General features: G+C 53.0%; 1 long non-coding RNA gene across 7 annotated transcripts; it reads right to left on the minus strand.

Moving 5' to 3' along the window:
- Positions 1 to 472: 472 nt before the first annotated feature.
- LOC114202538 (uncharacterized) lies at positions 473 to 8,825 on the minus strand. Of its 7 annotated transcripts, XR_015769163.1 has the most exons (7): positions 7,915 to 8,824; positions 7,477 to 7,591; positions 5,563 to 6,292; positions 4,335 to 4,522; positions 3,689 to 3,967; positions 1,885 to 2,535; positions 473 to 1,081 (listed from the first exon to the last, which is right to left on the minus strand). It is a non-coding gene; the product is annotated as an uncharacterized LOC114202538 (long non-coding RNA). The 7 variants fall into 7 exon arrangements; XR_003607816.2 differs by lacking the exon at positions 473 to 1,081 and having other exon boundaries at positions 1,560 to 2,535; positions 5,563 to 6,270; positions 7,341 to 7,591; positions 7,915 to 8,825; XR_003607813.2 differs by lacking the exon at positions 473 to 1,081 and having other exon boundaries at positions 1,560 to 2,535; positions 5,563 to 6,270.
- Between the last annotated feature and the right edge of the window lie 3 nt (positions 8,826 to 8,828).

Here is an 8,828-nt window from a genome sequence, read left to right on the forward strand (position 1 = left end):
AAGGAGTCACGGACTTACCGCCACAGAGGCTTTGCTCTTTGCAGTCCCTGGAAAGGAGCCCCTGGGAATACAGCTGAGCTTTCCTGAGACAGCAGGCCTCTGGCCCGTGCCAGCCCTGGGAGTAACCCCAGTGCTTACTACCCAGGATGGTCGATTCGGAACCTTTCACGAATGCTGAATCCAGTGAAGATTTAATAATAAATTCTCCAAACTGTCGCCAGAGACTGCAAGATGTCTTTAGCCAAAGAGAGGCTCACAAAGTATAATCTTGAATCCAATCTGAATTTCTTTTAAGGTTTTTTGTTTTTTTGTTTTTTTAGTAATTTCTACACCCAAGATGGGGCTCGAACTTACAACCCTGATATCAAGAGTCACATGCTCTTCCGACTGAGCCAGCCAGGTGTCCCTATGTTCCCTTTTTAAACTAATAAAACTCACATAGCTTTTTCTTTTTAAGATTTATTTGTTTCAGAAAGAGAGAGAGAGAGAGAGAGAGAGTGCACCAGCAGGGGGAGGGACAGAGGGAAAGAGAATCCTGAAGCAGACTCCCCGCTGAGCTGGGAGCCCTACCCGCCCTGGGGGCTCAATCCCCAAACCAGGATCATGACCTGAGCCAATATCAAGAGTTGGACACTTAACTGAGTGAGCCACCCAGGTGCCCCAAAGTCACATATCTTTGATAAAAATCATTTTAATGACATTAGAATTGCCATGATTGAGACCATAGTTTCACCAAGTGTGGTCCAGGAACCCTGGGGGCCCCCCAAAACCCTTTGTGGGGGTCAGCAAAGGTCCGGCAGTTTGGAGAAATGGCATGGCCGCAGGCTACTGACAAAGGTAAGTGTTCTCAAGAAGGCGATACAGGGCCCGGGGGTCTGGAAGATTGAGTTAGATGTCTCTACACTGTTGGAAGGTGTACAACTTAACAAGGGAGAAAGAAGTGGTCCCGTTCAGCAGGAATGTGCAGAGTGTGGGGAAACGGTGGAAAGCAGTGGCCCAGACACAGAGGCAGCCGGCCTGAGCAGCTTGGGAGCTCACGGACGGCCCCTGGAACTGTCCTGCGCGCCATTTACGCATCCACCTGGTGGGGAGAAGCAGAGACCTTTGGAGATGGGTTTGCTGTGGGGGATAGCCTGGCCCAAGCCACAGGAACCCGGATGTCAGTCCCTCAGCTCTTTCCTGGAGCTCACGCTCTCTGCTTCACCACCTCTGGGCAGAGACCGTGCTTTATGGGCACACATACCTTTCAAAACACAAGACACAGTACTGGGGACAGCAGTGATGCTCGGGATTATAGAAATTAGTAAATTGTGTCACTGAAACTCAGCTTTGCAACTTTAAAAAGTATTCAGAAGTTAAAAGGATAGATGTCATCTGAGTGAAATAAAGGAATGCTCCCGGGTTTCAGTGTTGAATATTGCGAGTCACCTTCCAGCGACCCTGCGCACAGCACCCACAGCATCCAGGGAGGCCGGCTTCTCGTGCCTGCGTACGCCAGACCTCCCAGACAAGTGCTTTAGTCCCTCCCTCCTGCCCAGAGAAGGATTGTAAACATAGTCTATGGGCTCTGTTTCATTTTGTTTATTCTGTTTATGAAACTGTAACCTCATGTAGGATTGCCTAGGGCCCAAGTCACAAATAAACTGTCAAACAAAATAAACATAAAACAGCAGGGACAGAGATGTGGCCAAACCCATATCGCATGCTCCGATTTGAGGCCAGTATAAAGTCGAAATACCCTCCCCTCTCCAGATAATCTCCGACTTAACCTGATCAGCTCTGACACCTCCTCCCACCAGGGCTGGCCCTGAATTCCAGAAACAGATCCTCAGATCCTCTGGGGAAAACGGCTAAGTGGACCACAGGGAGGTCCTGGCGCCTCACCTCGATCTGCTGGTGTGTGTCTGTGTAGCCAGTGATCTGTGGGGGGAGGGGGCTTAAGTGAGCCCTGGCTCAAATTCTTTGTAGAGGCAGCCACCTTGTCCCCTGTCAAATCAACCTGTAAATTATGGTGAAAAGGACCAGTGCCTGAAACCGGTCCTCTTACACCTGCACCTGGTGGAGCCTGGCAGGGTGCTCAGCCTTCATCGGGTTGAGGGCAGTCGTGTGCTGCTGACCCCGTGATCAGCCGGCCACCAAGATCAACATGAAGCCACCACAGGCTGCCCTGGGCCTCTGGGAAGCCTCAGCCTGTCCCACGCGCCCAAGCGCACCTTCCTGTTTGGGCTGTTGCAAGCCCTGCCCTCCCCTGCCCCAGTCTGGCCAAAAGGACGCTGTAGCACAGACGAGTCCGTCTGTAGCTCAAAATCCTCCACAGGCTCCTCCACCTAGAGCACGAAGGCAGGGTGCTCACCGTGGTGGTGGAGCCCAGCCTGCACACTCGCTCTCTTCCACCCTGCTCAGGCTTTGCTTGCCCTCCGTACCACGTGCTTTGCTGCTCTGGTTGACTCGTTTCTCGTTGGAATGGAAGCTCATTGAGGACAAGCGTTTGTTCACTGCTGTGTCCCCAGCTCCTAGGACACGGCCACAGAGTGTCTGTGAAGGGAAATGCCATTTTATCCCATAAAAATCGACTTTTTTCTCCAGTTCTTTCACTTTCTGCAACTGTTTGAGGGCCTCTCACCATTTCTGCAACTGTGTGAATCCCCCCAAAAACGCACCGTCAGAAACTATCCCCACCTGCCCCTTTCACCGCTCCCCCCCTTTTTCCATCATCTTTACTCTGGGACCGTAACAGCTCTGGGGGTCTTTCCCCAACCTTTTGGATCTGTCCTCCCTTCTTTTGACCTCTTTTTGTTCTGCGTTGCAAAACATCCAGGAGTGAGCTAGCAATCTCTGAGAACAGGGAGTTGGAAGTTCTGAGTGAACAAAAGCAAGGTTTTCTTTAGCAGGCTGGTAGAAAAGGCAGGGATGTCTGGGAACACTTGCTTGTCACTGTGTCTTGTTCCTATTACGCTGTGGCTGTCCAAATTCAATGTGGTTCATGGAATTTCTACAGAAGTACGTCCATCATTGATTTGCTGAAGAGCCATAATAGCCATAGACCTCTAGGATCTAGGACCGGCCAGCTGGTGAATACTCTGTGCCTTCACTGAAGGACACAGAGACCTTCAGGAGGACAGTGTGTCCTGTCCAACCCCGAGAAATGGGGCCACTCTGCTGATGATTGCTGGCTGTGGATTACAGAGTGGAGATACAGCTAATCCGGTCACTGTCTACACCCCAGAAGCGAGCAAGCAGAGGATCCTGTTGGCTACACAGCACATTGAACTGAAAGCTGTCTGGGGGACCATATACAAAAAGTGAACGCCTTCTTCCTTCAAATATCTTATCGTTCACCTAACAAGTAATCCCTGGGGCCAGGAAGATAGCAAGCCAGTAACTTCCAGAAATAGGCTGTAAACGACATCCAGACATGGCCCCTTTTTTCTGGTAGCTGATCCCAGACAAGGCTTCTGAGCTCACACTGAGGGGTTAAGGAGGGACCCCAGTGCTCTGGCCGGTGACGACTCCCCCATAGCTACCGAACCTGGACAGGCAAACCCCAGCTTGGACCAACAAAAACCCAAAAACCCAATGTAAACTTGCATCTAAAGAAAGGGGTCGGCTCATGATGAGGAATGAAGTGGGGGTTCCCACCTGCCACGACCAGATCCAGGGACACAAACCAGGTTGTCCCAAGCCTCACCTGCAGCTTTTGCTTCTCTATCTGTGAGCCAACTTCTCTGCAGCCGTGGTTGGCTCTCTCCACATGGTGGGAAAGGGGCCAACAGCATACGCAATCCATCCTTCTATTCCATGACCCCAAAGGCGAAGTCCCTTCTTCACCTTCAAACAGAAGCTCTGAGGAAGGACCTCATAGGCTGACTTTCTGCTCCTGGACCAATCATTGTTGGGGTGAATGCAGCACTACCAAGGCCTGGGGTCATGTGACCAGGGGGAGTCAGGATCCAAGGGTTGGGTTTTGCTGAGCAGAGGTGAACAAGAGACATCTTCTGTAATCAACACTGTGGTCAGCAGCCTCCAAGGAGACCCTCGATGACCCCTGCCCCCTAGTATTCACACTCTTGGGCTGTCCCTGCCAAATGGGACCATGTCATGTGAGCAGCCCCACGGAGACGCCATGTGGTGAGGAGCTGAGCTCCTGCCAACAGCCAGGCAAAGGCATCACCTTGGAAACCCAGCCTCTAGCACCAGGAAAGCTTCAAATGACCGCAGCCCTGGCCAACGACCGGACCGCACCCTTGTGGAAGACTGAGCCTGAGCCACCTGGTCAACTACACCCAGCTTCCCGATCCTCAGAAAACTGTGTGACACAACGAACATTGGTTTACCTTGTCAAGTGTTGGGGTCGTTTGTTCCGTATCAATGGATAGCGGATATGATCAACAGTACAGATTAGATGAATGAACTTGGCGTGTGCTCTCCAGAGCTCTGGGAGTTAACGGAATTTGGAGAGGAAGCAGCCCCTGCACTTTTGGGGTGCCCCCTGGACATCGGTCCAAAATCTCACACCCAGCATCTTGAGAAACAGAGGTTACAGACAGTCATACACACATTTCTGTACAGGTTTTTGCTAGTAGAAATGACTTTTTATCCTTTCAAGAACAAAATCAGTGATTATAAAATCCCATACATATGATGACTAAAACCCAGCTAAAAAGCGATGAGAAGAAATCATTCCTTTTTTTTCTTCTTTTTTAAGATTTTATTTGACAGGGAGACAGTGAGAGAGGGAACACAAACAGGGGGAGTGGGAGAGGGAGAAGCAGGCTTTCCCTGGAGCAGGGAGCCCGACACGGGGCTCGATCCAGGACCCTGGGATCATGACCTGAGCCAAAGGCAGACACTTAACAACTGAACCACCCAGGCGGCCCGAGGAAGAAATAATTTCCTAAGAAAGATCTCTAGTTCAGAAACAAAATTTACCAAAACTCAAAGAAATGAGTAAGTTTATTCTGACGTTCTACAAGGGAGTGTATCTTATAGAAGACATCCTAAGATTAGCCAAATACGTCACTGTGGAGCAGGCCATTCCAAGCTGTGAGACTTAGCCTCTGAGGAGGAGCTCAGCAATATGATTATGGGAGCAGCAATCACAGCGATCAACTGCCCAAGGGCTTCAAAGGTCAGGGTTAAGTGTAGAAGCAACCGTGCTTAAAAAAAGAAAAAAAGTTTAAAAGTTTAGTTGCGGGGCACCTGGGTGGCTCAGTCATTAAGCGTCTGCCTTCGGCTCAGGTCATGGTCCCAGGGTCCTGGGATCGAGTCCCGCATCGGGCTCCCTGCTCCGCGGAGAGCCTGCTTCTCCCTCTCCCACTCCCCCTGCTTGTGTTCCCTCTCTCGCTGTGTCTCTCTGTCAAATAAATAAATAAAATCTTTAAAAAAATAAATAAATAAAAGTTTAGTTGCTGCCAACCTGCCCAACTTGGGAAGAAGCAAATAATTACTTGCTCTGATATGAGTAAGGAAACCTAAATATGAAAACCAAAAATGGCCCCAAAGATCAACTCCTGTCTCAACTGCTAACACGTCATTCCTATTTCACAGACCAGGAGGACTTACCGGGAGCAGTGTGCCTGCACCAGGAACTTGAGAGCCCAGGATGCCCACCACCCAAGGAACGAGGGAGGAGTCCCAGGGTGGGAGTGGGCAGATGTCTCCTCTTCTCCCCCCCTCCTTCCCACAGCTTGGGCTCCTGAGGAGCGCTTAGCTCACACATACACCCGCTATCAGGGTGTGAATGCAGAGAGACCTAAGACATGCCCTGACTCACACCGGACGGAGTTCACCCGGAGATCGCCTCAGATGGTTATGGGAAGCCACGCTGAACCGTCCTGATGTACACAGAGTTCAGAGAGCCGAGGAAGGACAAATGAGTAAGCAGAAGTTAAGAAGCACAGAAAGAATAAAGCTAGCCAGTGATGGAAGGCCTGAGGGCTGAGGAAGTTCCAGTGAGCCAGCTCTCCTAGGCCTCATCTTTCTAGGGTCCAGGTCATGGGCACCTGAATGCTTAAACCAGAGCCCTAGTGTCCAGGGGGCACTGAAGCTGGGCGGGGTTCAGAGTCACCTGAGGCCCTGGACACAGCCAACCTCCAAAGCAGCTGTCAAATGCATTTGAATAGGGGCACCTGGGTGGTTCAGTCGGCATCTGCCTTCAGCTCAGGTCCTGGTCCCGGGGTCCTGGGATCGAGCCTGGCGTCGGGCTCCCTGCTCAGCGGGAAGCCTGCTTCTCCCTCTCCCTCTGCCTGCCGCTCTGCCCACTTGTGCTCTCTGTCAAGTGAAGAAATAAAATCTTCAAAAAAAAAAACAAAACACATTTGAAGAAATGCACTGATAATGTGTTCCCCCACAATCTCATTTGCCTCGACATCCCAGGAATAAACTCCTAGACATAAATGACTTCCAGCTTCGTGGGCTGTTCTCACGTACTTTTATTGTATTTTATCGTTACGACAACCCCGTGGGAAACCCAGGGCTGCTATTAGCCTCACTTTGCAGATAATTATTATCCCCATTTTAATGATGAGAAAATTGAGGCTTGGAGAAGGCAGCAACTTGCTCAAGGTCACAGTCTGAGGACAGAAGCCAGTGTTCTTCTGCCAGAGGTTGGCCCTTTGCCATCACCCTGCACTGCTTCCCACCGAAGTGCCAGGCAGTCAGACCACAGTAACAATTTTAGTTCAAGCAGTATTAGTATGAGCGTATCTTACACTCTTCCCAAACATGTTCACGTTTCTTAGAGGCTTTGAGTCACGAATCCCCTGGAGTGGATGATGAGGGAACAGGGATGAGGGTGGAGGGCCTGGTCACTTCCCATCAGGGCACATTGCACAAGCGTTGGTAAGGTGCAAGAAACCACTCTCTCGGAAGTTACAGTCACAGGACTGGTCTGGGCAGAGTGAGAGCAGGATAGAGCGAGCTGGAGAAGGGAAGGCAGTAAGTAGGTGGGGCAATTTATTTTTTATTTTTTATTTTTTACTTGTATGTCAGAGAAAGAGAGAGCACAAGCAGGGAGAGCAGCAGGCAGAGGGAGAAGCAGGCTCCCCACTCAGCGGGGAGCCCGACGTGGGACTCGATCCCAGGACCCTGGGACCATGACCCGAGCGGAAGGCAGCCGCTTAACCGACGGGGCCACCCAGGCGCCCCTGGGTGGGGCAATTTAACCAGCGAAAGAAGGAAGGGCGGTTGGGGGGGCTGGGGAGGAAGGACTGATGGTGAAGGAAGGTGGCAGGAGGAGAGGAGAAGCAAAGGAAAGGAAGTGAGCTCAGTTGTGTGAACCACTGGCAGCCCTGGGCCTAGGGGCTGCTCTCTCCACAAACCAACCACAAATAAGAACGAACCTCTGCAGAAGCACCAGCTGCTGGAGGGCTGAGCACCCGTCATCAGGACACTGAGCTTAAAAACCGTCCCTACACCTTCCTAGTTTCAGCAGTGAGGCAGGGGAAGGGTTCACACGCCGCGTTACTTTTATAATACCTAAGGAATAATGGAGGAGAGTGCGGGCCCAGAAACCAGTCAGAACAGCTCTGAGACCGTGCCATCCATCACTTCTCAGCCCGGTTGCTTTTAATTTTTGAGTCTGTTTCCTCGTCTGTAAAACAGACAGAAGAGTACCTCAGAGTTGTGAATATAAGGTATCTGATACGGGGGCACGTGGGTGGCTCAGTCGGCTAACCGCCAGCCTTCGGCTCTGTCCCGATCCCAGGGCCCTGGGATGGAGCTGTCAGGCTCCCTGCTCGGCGGGGAGTCTGCTGCTCCGTCTCTCCCCACCACCCCCCTGCTCATGCTCTCTCTCAAGTAAATAAAATATTTAAAAAAGAGAGTGACTGATACGGACCAGGCACCAGTTAGCACCAGGATCGCTTGTAGGGGTTCGTGGACGACAGAGAGGTGCACGTTACCACACGGACCCACCTGGTCTGATTTTTCTACTAAACGAGCCGAAAGCTCGAGCAGTCTCAAAGCTGAGCGCTCAAGCGCTGGAAAAGAGGTGGACCGGCAGGAGCAGCGGCGGCCAGGGGCAGGGGGCTGGCTGGGCGCAGGGACAGTCTCCTGGGCCACGATCCCGACGACCGGCGCTGGGGACGACTTCTGACATCGTCGTGCCCCCAGCAGAAAAGAACCGGTTAAGATGTTTAACTATCCGAAATGAAACCCCCGCAGGAGGAGGGTTCGGCCTGCGCCAGGGCGCGCGGCCACCCTCCCTCCTCTGAAGCATGAACCAAGGGCAAGACCCTGCGGCCAGGGGCGCCTGGGTGGCTCAGTCGTTAAGCGTCTGCCTTCGGCTCGGGTCACGCTCCCGGGGTCCTGGGATCGAGCCCTGCGTCGGGCTCCCTGCTCGGGAAGCCTGCTTCTCCCTCTCCCGCTCCCCCTGCTTCTGTTCCCTCTCTCGCTGTGTCTCTCTCTGTCAAATAAATAAATAAAATCTTTAAAAAAAAAAAAAAAAAAAGGACGCTGCGGCCAGGAGACGGGCAGCCGGGCCAGGGTCCCGGGTGGGGCTGGAGGCTGAGGCCGTGCGGTCGGGGACGGATCCGGGTTGGGATTCTGCGTCGGGGTCCGGGTCCGGGTCCGGGTCCCGGGTGGGGGTGGGGGTCGGGGTCCCGGGTCCGAGCGCCAGCTCTCCGGGCACGGGTCCCTCGGGCTCTCGCGCTCCGCCCCGCAACCTCGCGCCCGGGCGGCCCTCTCCAGCAGCGACGCCCCCGAACGGCGTGGCCGCAGCACGCAGCCCGGCGCGGAGTCCCGGTTCCTTCCCTCCCGGGCTCCCCTCGCGGCGCTCCGCCCCGGGTGGCACCTAATCAAGCGCTAGGGCACGCCGGGACGGCCGCAGC

This window comes from Eumetopias jubatus, unplaced genomic scaffold, assembly GCF_037043125.1.
Source record: "Eumetopias jubatus isolate StellerSeaLion01/CBP00866 unplaced genomic scaffold, mEumJub1_p1.0 scaffold_10, whole genome shotgun sequence".
Classification (NCBI taxonomy): domain Eukaryota; kingdom Metazoa; phylum Chordata; class Mammalia; order Carnivora; family Otariidae; genus Eumetopias; species Eumetopias jubatus.